The sequence below is a fragment of the Schistocerca nitens genome, chromosome 8, assembly GCF_023898315.1.
Source record: "Schistocerca nitens isolate TAMUIC-IGC-003100 chromosome 8, iqSchNite1.1, whole genome shotgun sequence".
In the NCBI taxonomy this organism is placed as follows: domain Eukaryota; kingdom Metazoa; phylum Arthropoda; class Insecta; order Orthoptera; family Acrididae; genus Schistocerca; species Schistocerca nitens.
The window spans coordinates 24,877,366-24,892,695 of NC_064621.1; positions in this window are offsets into that span (position 1 = coordinate 24,877,366).

The following is a 15,330-nucleotide window of genomic DNA, read 5'->3' on the forward strand; positions in this document are numbered from 1 at the left end:
GGAATTACAGATAATTTTCAACATACTTATAATCAGCTGAGACCACTGTTAATGTGTACTGTTTAACAGAACTCGATAGAGAAACAACGGCGAAGTACTAGCCAACATAAAATTACAGCAGTTACGATACATGCAAGGCGAAAACATAAAAGTGCAGCAAATGATGAAGGGAAAAGGGAATACAGATGTCTAGAAATGAGATTGAGTGAAAGTGTAAAATGGGTGCGCAGGAATGGCTAGAGGGTAAATGCAAGGCTGAAGAAAAAATGGTTCAAATGGCTCTGAGCACTATGGGACTTAACATCTATGGTCATCAGTCCCCTAGAACTTAGAAATACTTAAACCTAACTAACCTAAGGACATCACACAACACCCAAGCCTGAAGAGGCAACGTAACAACGGGACAGATAGATGCCACCTATAGGAAAATGGAAGGGTACTTTGCAGATGTTTCAATATCAAAAACTCATACGGCAAGCCACTTCTATGTGAAGAAGGGAAAGTTGAAAAGGTGGAAGTAATATGTAGTGGGCCTGTACGAGACAAACGAAGTTGAAGGCCAGATTATAGAAAGACGAGAGAATACAGGTTAAGGTCATGTGGGAGATAAGACCCTGCGAAAAGACTTTGACAGAGCTCTGAAAGACATACGTGGAAATGAGGCCCCTGGAGTAAAAGACTTTCTCTCAGGACTTTTGAGATCCTTAGGAGAGTCAGTCTTGCAAAACTATTCCATCCGGTGTGCAAAACGCTTGAGGCAGATCAACTATCCTCAGACTCCAGGAAGAATGTAATAATTCCAATTCCAAAAAAGCCAGATGCTGAAAGGTGCCAGTACCGCAGAAGATCATTTTAATAACTTATGTTTGCAAAAAACTGACACGAATTGTTTACTGATAAAAAGGTAAACTGGTACATTGAGCAAGCTGTAAACCAAGGAGAAATTTGGAAAGGGAATTAAAGCTCAGAAAGAAGAAATAAGAACTTTGCGGCTTACTGATTACATTGTTATTCTGTCAGAGACATCAAAAGACTTGGAAGAACATTTGAGGGAAACGGACAGTGTCTCGAAAAGAGCTCGTAAGATAAACATCGACAAAAGTCAAACAAGGTTAATGTAATATAGTCGAGTTAAATCAGGCGATGCTGAGACATTAAAAGTAGTAGTTGAGTATTGCGATCTGGGCAACAAAATAACCGATGTGGCCGAAGTAGGGAAGATGCAAAATGTAGACTTGCAATAGCAAGGAAAGCATTTCTGTAAAAGAGGAATTTGTTGACATCGAATATAAATGGTTCAAATGGCTCTGAGCACTATGGGACTCAACTGCTGAGGTCATTAGTCCCCTAGAACTTAGAACTAGTTAAACCTAACTAACCTAAGGACATCACAAACATCCATGCCCGAGGCAGGATTCGAACCTGCGACCGTAGCGGTCTTGCGGTTCCAGACCGCAGCGCCTTTAACCGCACGGCCACTTCGGCCGGCTGACATCGAATATAGATTTAAACAATAGTAAGTACTTTGTGAAGGTATTTGTCAGGTGTGTAACCTTTTGCGGAAGGGAAACTTGGACGATCAGCAGTTAAGACGAAAAGAGACCAGAATCTTTTGAAATGTGGTGCTTTAGAAGGATGCTTAAGATCAGACAGCTAGACCGAATAACAAATGAGGAGGTACTGAATCAAATTGGGGAAAACAAATTTGTGGCACAATTTCACTAAAATAAGGAATCGGATGATAGGACACTTTCTGAGGCAGGAAGGAATTGTCAGTTTGGCTATGGAGTGAAGTGTGGGCGATAAAAATTATAAAGGAAGACCAAGGCTCGAATACAGTAAGGAGCTTCCAACGAACGTAGTTTGTCGTATGCACGCAGAGATAACGAGACTTGGATGAGATAGACTAGCCTGCAGCAGAGCGGCATTAAACCAGTCTTCGGCCTTAAGATCGCAACAACGTCGTACGTGCTTCAGGAAATCATCCTCAAAAATGATAGATGTAATAGCAGACTGTTTATGGCATACTACCTGTGAGAAAGCTTAGTTACTCTCCCACGTTGAATTAAAATATAGTAACTAGTTTAAATCAAACCTTAGTAAACGATTGCTATTGTTATAATTCAGTTTTTTAAATTTCACATATATATTACGTCTCTGGATACCCACTGCTACAATTTACGCATTCTTTAGAGAAAGGTACTGAAACTGATTCGAGCCATTCACTTTCCCACATATATGCAACTTAATCGCTTAAATATGCAATATCTGCCTGGCGGAAAACCCCTCTGAAAATTCTTTTTTTTTTTTTAAGTTTTACGACTGATTCATCGGCATCATCAGCATTTTGATAACTTATCCTTTATACAGGCCTCGACTAGCCTTTCGCATGCACTATGATATGCACGTTGTTGATTCATTTTTTATAATGTGATCTTCCTGTCTTCCATTAGTTATCCTCTTATACAGAGTATAACAAAAAGGTATTCCTCACACGTAGAGGTAGAAAAAATGTCGTGTGAAAATGGGTCTGGAAACGCTTTATTTCCATATTTGTGCTTATTATTTACTTCTCTTCATAATCTCGTAAACCATGGAGAACAGCAGCAACAGAACCTACCAGCGTTACACGAAACGTTTTCTTACATGAAATGTCCAACATACTTTCTTGGTTACTGTATGTAACAGTTTTCTAAATGAAATGTTCAAAATGTGCTCCCTTATAGTAAGATTACATACATCAATTCACCGTCGTGTTAAATCTCTGAAGCCCAGATGTCTCTGGAGGATTGCTTACCCCTGGAGAATTGTTCACTGTCTCACAGCCTTACACAATACGGGCGCGAAGACGTTGCATTTTGTACCACGGTTCCGTACACATGAGCTTTCAAATGCCGCCACAAATGAAGATCTAGTTGGTTTAGGTCCGGAGAGCGTGGAGGCCAAAGAGTTGGTCCATCTCTCCCTGTCCGTCTGTCACGGAATCTGTTATTTAGAATCCTGCGAACATTAACACTGACAATGAGAAGTGGAGCAGCTCCGTGCGGCATGAAGTACGTGTTTTCTTGCAATTGTAAAGGCATGGACCTGTATTCTAGCAGAACAGACAGAATATTCTCTATAAAAGTACGGCAAGTTTCTGCGTTGAGCATGAGTGGAATAACATGAGGCCCTCACAGTCAGCAACAATGCCGGCCCAATCACTGACAGAAAATGTTTGTTGACAATGTGTCTCCAGGAATACAACAGCGCGTCGGGGATTCAATGCGACGGCGAGTTATCCTTGTAAACGGCGGGCATTTTCTAAATTTTGTTTAGGGAAGTATTTCATATTGTAACCGGGAGGGTATTTTGAAAATTTCATTTAAGTAAATGTTTCATGTCATGCTGGTACGTCCTGTTTCCGTGTTTTTCATGATTAATATGACTAAGAAGAGAAGTAGAAAATGAGGTCTAACATGGAAATAAAGGGTTTCCGAACCCACGTCCACATAACATCTCTTCATCCTCTACGTGTGAGGAAATGTTTTCTGAAAGTCTGGCCACATTTATTTCTTACAAACTGTATTTTGAAGTGCATCAAATAACTTCCTCGGCCCAAATGCCACCCATTCGCCTAGCAACGTGTTCAGACCACTTCCATTAAATTTTTGGTAAGTGTCATAATTACATCTTCCAGTCCAGTCTGTTCCCTAAACCACTTCTACCATTTTCATATCCTCTTACTGATGTCCAACCTACAGCTCCCCATTTCTCAGATTAGTCCTAGCGACATTGACGAATTTCTAGACGGACTATGCAACAAGCGTTTCGCGGCCGTAATTCAACGATAACTTCTCACAAATCCGAAAAAAAAGGATAATTCACTCGATCAGAGAACGAACTCAATTTCTTAAATGAACGACACACGTGACAAGAGAAAAAGAAGAGAAATGAGAGCTGGATACTAGCTTCACCTACCTTCAGTGCACTAAAGTGGTATTTTATCCGACAAAAGTTAGCGCCTATTGAACCATTTTTCAGTAAACAAAGGGAATGCTTGGACTAACGGCGCTACACTGCGCAACACTATTAAAAAATCACTTTTTCGAAACAACGTAATTGTCTCATAGAGACGCATAAATTTGAAGTTTGTGTCAAAAGCGCCAGCAACCTTCCTCTGTAATCGTGCAAAATCTTGGCACCCTCCGACGTCAGCCTCGAGCTTGACAGCGTTCCAAACAGCAAGATGTCGACTTGTGCGGAAAGAAAGGCCACAGCTCAGAAGCCCGTGCGAAATGTAAGGTGGATTAATGACGTCACATTGGCACCAAATTTTACCACAACTCTGTCCACCGCCATTGTGGACGTGTCAGACGATGGGAAGGTCGTCACAACCGCTCTCTCCAACATTCTTTTGACGCATCTGCGATGGAGTGCAGAACCGCGACACCCAGCATTTAAATCACGCAGTATTCTTATGGGTGACTAAGCAAACGTTTCAGAGATACCATCACTCGGAATCGACAAGAAAAGGTAGCTCGTGGCATAAAGGTTGTCAATGAAACCACCCCTTTCTTTGGAGTGTTGATTCCCATACACTTCGCAGTCGAAAACGACTGTTTGCAATGCGATGATCAACAAGACGACGTTTTTGACAACGTTCGACGTGCTGAATCTTCCTCGACGCTTCAGTCCTTTTGTGATGACCTCGTTGGGCAGCAAACCCACTGAACCTCGCTGGTAATCCCCTGCAGATCAGCACATCCGAAAATGTTAGCTAGAATTCAGTTATGTGCAAAAAGCAGTAGCAGCAAAGAAACAGCTCTCGAATAAAATGAAATATGACATGACTAGAACAGCCATTGGATACCCAATCGAGCAAAAGGAATCACAGCTCAAGTTGTCACTCTTATGGAGAAATATGCATGAAATATTTCTCCCATTGCAGAGCACATCTTTGTGGTAATGAGAAATACACACGAATGACAGACTACACAACATGTACACTGGTGTCCAAAATTAAAGCAACAAGCGGAAATTTTGCAATGTTGCGTTTATTTTGCGACAAAACAATGTAAGCAGGTGATAGCAAAGTAGAAACAATGTAAAGAACACACATTTCCGCAATGTTTGGATTCGAAATCTTGTTCCACGTTCCCTCCAGAAGTGAATGCGTCGAGAATTACTCTCCAGACCAAATTAGGAATCTGCTAAAAGAACATTGGCCCACTGTTTGACTGTCGAGGTGGCATTTTGACGACTCCACTCTAGACGTTTCCTTCTATGAGGACGCATCAGAGGCACACATACAGGTCTCCGACAATGACGGCTACTCAGCCGCAGCTTTCTGTGCACCATTTGTCTCGGTACAACACGTCCAGTGGATGCCGCGAGGTCACATGTCAGTTGCTGCGCAGTACTAAGGCGCTACCGTCGTGCCCTTACAGCCAAATAACGCTCCTCTTTCCGATGTCACACGTGGTTGACCCCTTTGTGATACAGTTCATAGAAACAACAGAACGATTCACGTTAAGACTTCGGGCCCGGTCAGTTTGCCACTGTCCTGCTTCCATTCTTCTTATTGCCCTCCGCCGCAGAGAGTCTGATAGGCGTCTTATCTGTGTCATACTGCACCGTCTGTGACTGTATACACAGCGACTGTGAAGTGGAAGCACCCGGCGAACACTAACCCCTTTGATAGATGAGTTGACGTCATCGTTGACACGGTTGTCCGTTAACTATAATACTATCTTCCGTGCAGAACACGATTGTACGGACATCTGTTGACATTTTGTATGACTATACCGTGAATTAGACACAAGGCGGGCAAATAGCGGTTTGTTACTTTAACTTTGGACACCAGTGTAGTTACCAAAGCCACCGATGAAATATGTGGAAGTATTGGTTCGTCATTACACAGATTCACCTGCGAAACAGCATCAACAGTCTCGAAGATTCTGTGCTACTGTTTGTCAGCAATCGACCGATCGAAACCACGTCCTGTCAGCGTAAGGGAAGTGCTTCTGCCCGACCGCGTGCGATACCCACGTACAAAACATAATGCTACCCTTTGGATGTTGGGGCACTCTCCAAATACGCTATCGCAAATCGAAAAGCTAGAATTGATGAACATCTATCCGACACCGATTCCAAATTTTGGCATACAGCTGGAAAAAGTATCCACAAAACAACATTTGTCAAATGTATTACATTTCGCGGTTACCGGACCATCGTCAGTGCGACATCTCGTACAGTAATCAAATCAACAACTACAACAGTGAAAGAATACAAATTAACTTCAACCTCAGAATAGATTTTCACGGTTTGAAATACATGGCATCTATGAAAATGCAGTGAATGTGAACACTAGCCACCCCAAGGATTTGTTCCACATTATTACTGATGATTATCTATTCAGTCTTTATAGTATCAAGTCTACTGAACAGAAATTGGAGATATGAAAAGCTACGAAAACAAATGTGAAAGTTGTGATGAGGTATTTCCCATTACTTCGACCGGGGAAAAGTCCCGTGACGAAGTGGCGAATTTGAGCGTTTCTGTGTAAGTTTCCTTAAGGTACATTAAAAAGGGCCACAAAGGTTCATATTGGGCACAACATAGCTCGGCAGTGTTGTTAGGCAGCCTAGTCGGCCACGCGAATTGCAGTCACATCTTCCACAACAATGCCAGCTACTGTTGCCCGGCAGTATTCAGAGGAATATATTTCCGGGTCAGATATGTTCACACGGGAACATTATAGCCGTGAAATGGAAGAAAGAGAGCTAGTGGAAGTAAGTGCGGCTCTCCTTCATTTGTATACCACAATGAAAAAAATGGGCATGAAAAAGTGAAATCCGGCTTTGTGGTTCCATTATTTTGTAAGTAACTTTAAGTCGTGAACTGATGCTGGATACATAGAATTCCCAGAATACTGAAACACGAGTTTAAATACATCGTGTAAAACAGGTAGTGCGAGAGCTGGCAAGGCCAACACGAATATGAAAGAAATATACCAGCCACAGCTAGACTTCCGATCACCCTTCACTTTTGGCTACTGGCGATTCATCCAGACATTTGATGTACACATATCAACAAAAGTTTTACATCGCCCCGATATGTTGTGCAGGTGGGTTGATATTGCGACTGTTGCAGGAGGTCGTCCGGGACGTTGTTTGTAAACATACACACAGTTACCATGAGCGCTACCTACAGGTAGAATGCCTTTTTTGAATGAACTGCACCATTTCAGTTGAAAGTAAAGCACCGGTAGGGACGCATAACACACGTCCGTGGAACAGTGAACATCCTTCGTGCCGAAAAGGACAATCGCGATGTATTGTTATGTGTGCCTCACTGCTTTTTTTAAAACTAATTTGTGCCTGATTTTATTCTGAGAAGCTCAGTAATGTATGTAAATACCGCAAATGTAAATGTGATTCAAAAAGTACTTGAAGTGAAGTGATGCACAGCTGGACAGCAAGAAACTCTTTAGCGCGATATCCCCGCAACGATAGTAGTTGTGAATGTTTGAGTATGGACTCTAAAAAAAAGACAATTGGTTTATTTAAAAAAGAGGACTGTTAATCTGTATCTTGTGGAAAGAGGACGTGTTGCTAGGCCGTCACTCAGAACGTTATATTTAATGAAAATTGATATTTTAGTGATAAAACCGAGTAAAGTATGTGTAAGAGTTGCCAAACATTTAAATATACGAATTTTCCGGAAGTGAAGAATAGAAACATCTTGATTTTGGAAAAGGAGGTGAACTTCATTGTCGTCACCGTCTATCAATCGACAGAATTGTAAGTGTACAAAGTTCACTAAAATACAGGAAAAAAATGTATTCTCTATAGTTTTCACTCAATAAGTAACAAACTCTCATAATTTGCAACTTCCTGGCAGATAAAAACTGTGTGCCGGACCGAGACTCGAACTCGCGACCTTTTCAAAGGTCCCGAGTTCGAGTCTCGGTCTGACACACAGTTTTAACCTGCCAGGAAGCTTCATATCAGAGCACACTCCACTGCAGTGAGAAAATCTCGTTCTAGCTCTCATAATTTCTTAATTACAGTAATTGGATTATGTTCTTGTACAATAGTATGGTGCTGAACTCCACTGCCCAATTTTGATGTAGCAGGACGTGTAGTCTGAAGGAAGTTTGTGTGCCAAGCAATCTCCTTTTCTCACGAAGAGCAGATTCCTGTTTGATCTTATTTATATACAACAGTGGTCCCTTAGGTATGAAAAGCTACGAAAACTTGGGCTCAAAGCTGTCCGCAATACGGCCAAGTAACTAACAGAGTCGTATTTTAAACCTTAAAGAACAATAACTTCCTCCAAATTGCAATACGTCACCAACTGGTGCAGAAGCTGATCATTCAAGGAGGCAGCAACCAAAATTCAGGTACCAGTTACGACTTAAAGTAAAAATCTTAATCAAAAATCAATCTCTCTCTCTCCAAACACATATATAAATATTCATACACTCCTGGAAATTGAAATAAGAACACCGTGAATTCATTGTCCCAGGAAGGGGAAACTTTATTGACACATTCCTGGGGTCAGATACATCACATGATCACACTGACAGAACCACAGGCACATAGACACAGGCAACAGAGCATGCACAATGTCGGCACTAGTACAGTGTATATCCACCTTTCGCAGCAATGCAGGCTGCTATTCTCCCATGGAGACGATCGTAGAGATGCTGGATGTAGTCCTGTGGAACGGCTTGCCATGCCATTTCCACCTGGCACCTCAGTTGGACCAGCGTTCGTGCTGGACGTGCAGACCGCGTGAGACGACGCTTCATCCAGTCCAAAACATGCTCAATGGGGGACAGATCCGGAGATCTTGCTGGCCAGGGTAGTTGACTTACACCTTCTAGAGCACTTTGGGTGGCACGGGATACATGCGGACGTGCATTGTCCTGTTGGAACAGCAAGTTCCCTTGCCGGTCTAGGAATGGTAGAACGATGGGTTCGATGACGGTTTGGATGTACCGTGCACTATTCAGTGTCCCCTCGACGATCACCAGTGGTGTACGGCCAGTGTAGGAGATCGCTCCCCACACCATGATGCCGGGTGTTGGCCCTGTGTGCCTCGGTCGTATGCAGTCCTGATTGTGGCGCTCACCTGCACGGCGCCAAACACGCATACGACCATCATTGGCACCAAGGCAGAAGCGACTCTCATCGCTGAAGACGACACGTCTCCATTCGTCCCTCCATTCACGCCTGTCGCGACACCACTGGAGGCGGGCTGCACGATGTTGGGGCGTGAGCGGAAGACGGCCTAACGGTGTGCGGGACCGTAGCCCAGCTTCATGGAGACGGTTGCGAATGGTCCTCGCCGATACCCCAGGAGCAACAGTGTCCCTAATTTGCTGGGAAGTGGCGGTGCGGTCCCCTACGGCACTGCGTAGGATCCTACGGTCTTGGCGTGCATCCGTGCGTCGCTGCGGTCCGGTCCCAGGTCGACGGGCACGTGCACCTTCCGCCGACCACTGGCGACAACATCGATGTACTGTGGAGACCTCACGCCCCACGTGTTGAGCAATTCGGCGGTACGTCCACCCGGCCTCCCGCATGCCCACTATACGCCCTCGCTCAAAGTCCGTCAACTGCACATACGGTTCACGTCCACGCTGTCGCGGCATGCTACCAGTGTTAAAGACTGCGATGGAGCTCCGTATGCCACGGCAAACTGGCTGACACTGACGGCGGCGGTGCACAAATGCTGCGCAGCTAGCGCCATTCGACGACCAACACCGCGGTTCCTGGTGTGTTCGCTGTGCCGTGCGTGTGATCATTGCTTGTACAGCCCTCTCGCAGTGTCCGGAGCAAGTATGGTGGGTCTGACACACCGGTGTCAATGTGTTCTTTTTTCCATTTCCAGGAGTGTATTATTAAGATAAAAGTGATTTTATAGCGACCAATGCTAGCGCCCACACCATCACGTTAGTTGTAGAACGCTTGTCACTCAGGAAAGTTGTTCGACATGCGCATTGTAGTCAAAGTAATGTGGTGTGGTCATGGAATCATTTTTGATCGACAGGTAGTATTGAAGACTTACATGTCACAGGACCTCCACGTTCGATAGGTGCTTGGGTCGATATGTACGATTGTTAACTCAAAGGAACCGTGGGCCGAGTGCTCCAGAACTGAATTTGCTGTTCGAAAAGGCTACAGTATGCCATGGACCGCATCAAACTGTTAGCATTTCATGATGTAAATTCCCATACCAGACGACCATGGCGAGCACCGCATCGTGCACCACAGCACCATGGACTCTGTTACAGACGGGCAAGAAAGCATTGTAACGAATTTGGCAGGAGGAGGAGGGGAGACTATAGCATTGTTGCTTAAATACAACAGAATTAATCACTGAAAGATTATTTGTTTAAACTGAGAATTTGAAAAGTTTGTTGTTATACTGTGTCGATGACATCAAGAACTGTGAACATGAGGGTGTATTTGTTACTGATCACCACTCAAACATAACTTTGAGACAAAAACATATATTTACTGCTAGAATAGTTTCCAAACATTACACTTTAGTAATTAGTTCTCCAGTGACACATAAAATTTAGTCCATTTCGGTGTAACTCGGAGTAATCTGCTTCCTGTTGCTGCTGCTGAAGTCGTCGTCCTGGTACATTTCATCTGCAAACTGGATCTAGTTACGTGAATTGCATGAAATGATCCAGGTACCAAGTCGTTTTATAGTGGTTTATTAATGAAAAGTTGCTCAACTTCTTCTTCGTGGGAGCCCACTCCACATAACAGGCTACATAGTCACAAAACCGTAGTACAACAATCGTATTATTACACAGACGTGCGACACTGTTGTGAACTGTCTCCAACGGAGCCTCCACTGAGCCTTCTGCTCTCCCTATTTATGTGTTCGTAACAATGTTATTATGAAGTTATTATGAATGACTACACACAAAACCTTTCCTATTTTATGCCCAATCTGGTGTATACAGTATAAAAGATTTTTACATAAGATATACATCTCATTATACAAAATAGTGAAAAACAAAAATGCCAACCTAACTTTTCTTAATTATGGCTTAATTAGTGAATGCAAAATAATCCTAGCATATATTGGACGAACATGGCATAAAGGTAAACAAATGAAACAATAAATTTCATGAAATTTAATGAATTACACAAAATCACTTATTTTGTGCAGGTATACTAGATACAGTTGGAATTACGAAACTTTCAATAAATTGCCTCTTCGGAGAGCTTTTATCAGGGTACCGAAAGGAATGTAAAACAAAGGGTTGTTTTATTTCAGCATGCAAAATGGACGCCTCAGGGTTGTCGTTGAGTGTTGTTAGATGTGATCTTTTAGCAGACTGATAATAGCAGGCAACGTGGTTGGAGACTACGCGGTAACATCTAACGCCAGTACTGTGTCCCACATGTGCAACAAGATGGTGGTGGTGTAATCCTATGGGTGGCATTACATCAAACCACTATACTCCTCTCATGGTTTTTGAGGTCAACCTCACTGCTCTATGGTACAGGGACGAGATTTCCGACCAACCCTAGGACCGCATCCCCAACATGTTGGTGTCAATTTAATGTTGATGGACGGTAACTCGCATGCTCACAGTGTTTTCCCCGTGAACACGTTCCTGGATACATTGCCTATGAATATAAATGTATGCCTCAGAGCTAGCTTTTGTTTTCTGTGCTATGAATTTGGAAGTGCAGGGGCTAAGGTGTAGGCGTACTTATTATTGATATCGGTCTTGGCACTAGGCGTTTGCAACCCTTTGGTGGAAGGTCTCAAGGCGTTCATTAAAGTTGTTTGAAATAATAATCAAACGTTTATGTTAATATTTTATTGTGGTTCTCCAGTACAGTGAAACAGTAATGAATTTCACAAAAGCGTTGCGTCTACGACATTAGTTATGGGACATGAAAAGTAATGCATACGGAGACCATATTAATAATAAAAAAGAAAGACAATTGGCAATTTGCTGCACATGAACAGGTAAACACACGTGGCGGATTTTCAAAAGAAAACTAGAAACATACGTAGACCAAAATCATGGCTCACTGTTGCATGTCTGCTACCACGATAGCAGCGAAAATAGCCATTTCCAGATTTCGTTGTTATTTTATATTACTTTCTGTGTCCCACAGCTCTAATCATAGATGTACGCGTGACATTTATGGAATTCATGATTGTGTTGTTTGCCCATTTCTTCATGCCTGTAGATAACAACAGAATGTCTCTACTTACGCCACCTTTCGAAATCGAAATAATATTGTTTTACCGCTCGATTACGTGTTACCTGATTTGCCACTGCAATGCTGTCGGCATGAGGAGGAGGAAGCAAGGCTGAGAGAGAGAGGGAAGCACAGACGAGGACAGAGATAGGTATTCCGCTGCAATACGAAATATTCTCCGCCCTTGGTGGACAACATCGGTAGAGAATCTCGGCACTATCTCGGCAACAACCTGCAACAGCCTAATCCATCAGCAATATTGTCCGACTATCCCGCAATATTGCTGCGTGTCGCAGCCACGTTGTAGCAGTGATGACGGGAACAGTATTACGGCCACACCTTCACACCTTACTGTACTGGTCTGCAATATTTAAGGACGAACGTAAGTTTCGCGTACTGTGTCACTGCCAAGTAACATAGCTCGGTGAAACATCGGACCATACACAGAAAGCACTGCTAAGTACAGTACAGTACAGCACATCACAGTACGTGAGACGAACAGGAGGCACTTTTTTTTTTTTTTTTTTTTTTTTTTGAGACAATAACACTGCCGGCCGGAGTGGTCGAGCGGTTCTAGGCGCTACAGTCTGGAACAGCGCGACAGCTACGATCGCAGGTTCGAATTCTGCCTCGGGCATGGATGTTTGTGATGTCCTTAGGTTAGTTAGGTTTAAGTAGTTCTAATTTCTAGGAGCTGATGACCTCAGACGTTAAGTCCCATTTTGAACAATAACAATACAGAATTCACAGAGATTTATGACGATGCTCTGGACGTTACAAAAGGCTGGACATGGCTCTTAATAGGGTGCGTGATTACCAAAGAGGCAAATGCATGCTCTGCAACGTGCTCCCATACTGGCCATAAGGTTAGTAGGGAATATTTGTGCCAGGGGGGTTCCGTTGCCCCACCACAGCGGTTGACAGCTGCAGGGTGGCCATTGGCGCATGCAGATTTCGTGCAATACGTCTCCCCAACTCATCAGTAGGAGGAATTGGTAGGCCAGTCCATTCGCCAAATATCCTCTCATTCCGAGAGCTCCTTCACGTGCAATATTCGGTGCGATCACGCGCGTTGTCGTCCATAAAAATAAAGTTAGGACCGAATGCACCCCTGAAAAGCCGCTCATGGGAAAGGAGTACAGTGTCTCAACAACGTTGATCCTTGAGTTCAGTACACCCTCGCAACATTATGGCTCCCCACACCATCCTAACTAGACTACCAAAACGATCATGTTCGACAGGGCTGTACGTGCCCTGATATGGCGAGCGGCGGGCCCACGTTATGCAGCCAGGAGAGATGGGAAACTTAATGCAACCAGGAACACTGTCAAACATGGTCATTTGGTGGCCCAAGTGCTTTAGAGGCATAATGTTCCACGAGCGTACTAACACCCAAATCTTTGAACACGATCAACGTTATTGTGGCACTGTAATCCTTTCTCGTGAGCGTCTTTTCAGGGGTGCATTCGACGCTGGCTGGCTTCATTCTTGTGGATGATAACACACGAGCTTCATTCTTGTGGATGATAATATACGTGCACATCGAACTACGCTGGTGGAGGAGCTCTTGGAAAGAAACGACATTCAGCGAATGGGCCGGCCTTCCCGACCCCACGACTCAACGACCACCGAGCACGTGAGGGATACGTTGAGGACCCACCTGCACCAGCGACCATCCAGCAGTCAGCAAACGCGCTGGTAAGGAATGGAACGTCCTGACACAAGAGCTGCTTACCAACCCTGAGCCTGCCATGAAAGCACGTTGCACAGAATACGCTGCCGTCCGTGGTGATCACACATCCTGTAAAGAACCAAGTCTCGCCTTCTGTAATGTCCAGAGAAGCGTCATAAGTAGCGGTGACTTCAGCGTAACTATTGTCTTTGAATAACTGTGTCATTTCTGTTCGTCTCATTCCGGATTTCTGTCAGTTGCATCCCATATTTCGCGATAATACAAAATAATCTTCTTTTCTGAATTTTTCGACTTCCTCCATCAGTCCCATATGATGCAGAATCCACGCCTCACAGCAGCACTCCAGAAGAAGACGGACAGGTGTGGTGTAATCAGTCTCTTTAGCACACCTGTTCCACTTTCTAAATGTTCTGCCCATAAATCACAATCGTTGGGTTGCTTCCCCCATGACATTACCTATGTGGTCTTTTCAGTTTAAGTTATTCGTAATTGTAAACCCTAGGTACTTACAAGGGAACCTCCCCATCGCACCCCCCTCAGATTTAGTTATAAGTTGGCACAGTGGATAGGCCTTGAAAAACTGAACACAGATCAATCGAGAAAACAGGAAGAAGTTGTGTGGAACTATGAAAAAAATAAGCAAAATATACAAACTGAGTAGTCCATGCACAAGATAGGCAACATAAAGGACAGTCTGAGCTGAGGAGCGCCGTAGCGCCGTGGTTAGCGTGAGTGGCTGCGGAACGAGATGTCCTTGGTTCAAGTCTTACCCCGAGTTAAAAGCTTAATTTTTCATTTTCAGTTTATGTGACAAACTCTTATGTTTTCATCACTTTCTTGGGAGTGATTATCACATCCACAAGAAAACCTAAATTGGGCAAGGTAGAAGAATCTTTTTACCCATTCGCCAAGTAAGATGGGTCGACAACATATTCCTGTCATGTGACGCACATGCCGTCACCAGTGTCGTATAGAACATATCAGACGTGTTTTCCTGTGGAGGAATCGGTTGACCTATGACCTTGCGATAAAATGTTTTCGGTTCCCATTGGAGAGGGACGTCCTTTCGTTGTGGTAACCTACATTGTTAAGCTGAATAGCAGTTCCCCAAGCTCGAGGTTTTGCGGTGCGGTCGCAAAACACAGACACTAAACTTATTGCAGTGAACAGATACGTCAATGAACGAACGGACAGATCATAACTTTGCGAAAATAAAGAAATTAAATTTTTCACTCAAGGGAAGACTTCAACCGAGGATTTCTCATTCCGCAGCTGCTCACGCTAACCACGGGACCATGGCGCTGCTGAGCTCACATTATCCTTGACGTTGCCTTTCTTGCGGATGGACTATTCAGTTTGTATATTTTGCTTATTTTTTTCATAGTTCCACACAACTTCTTCCTG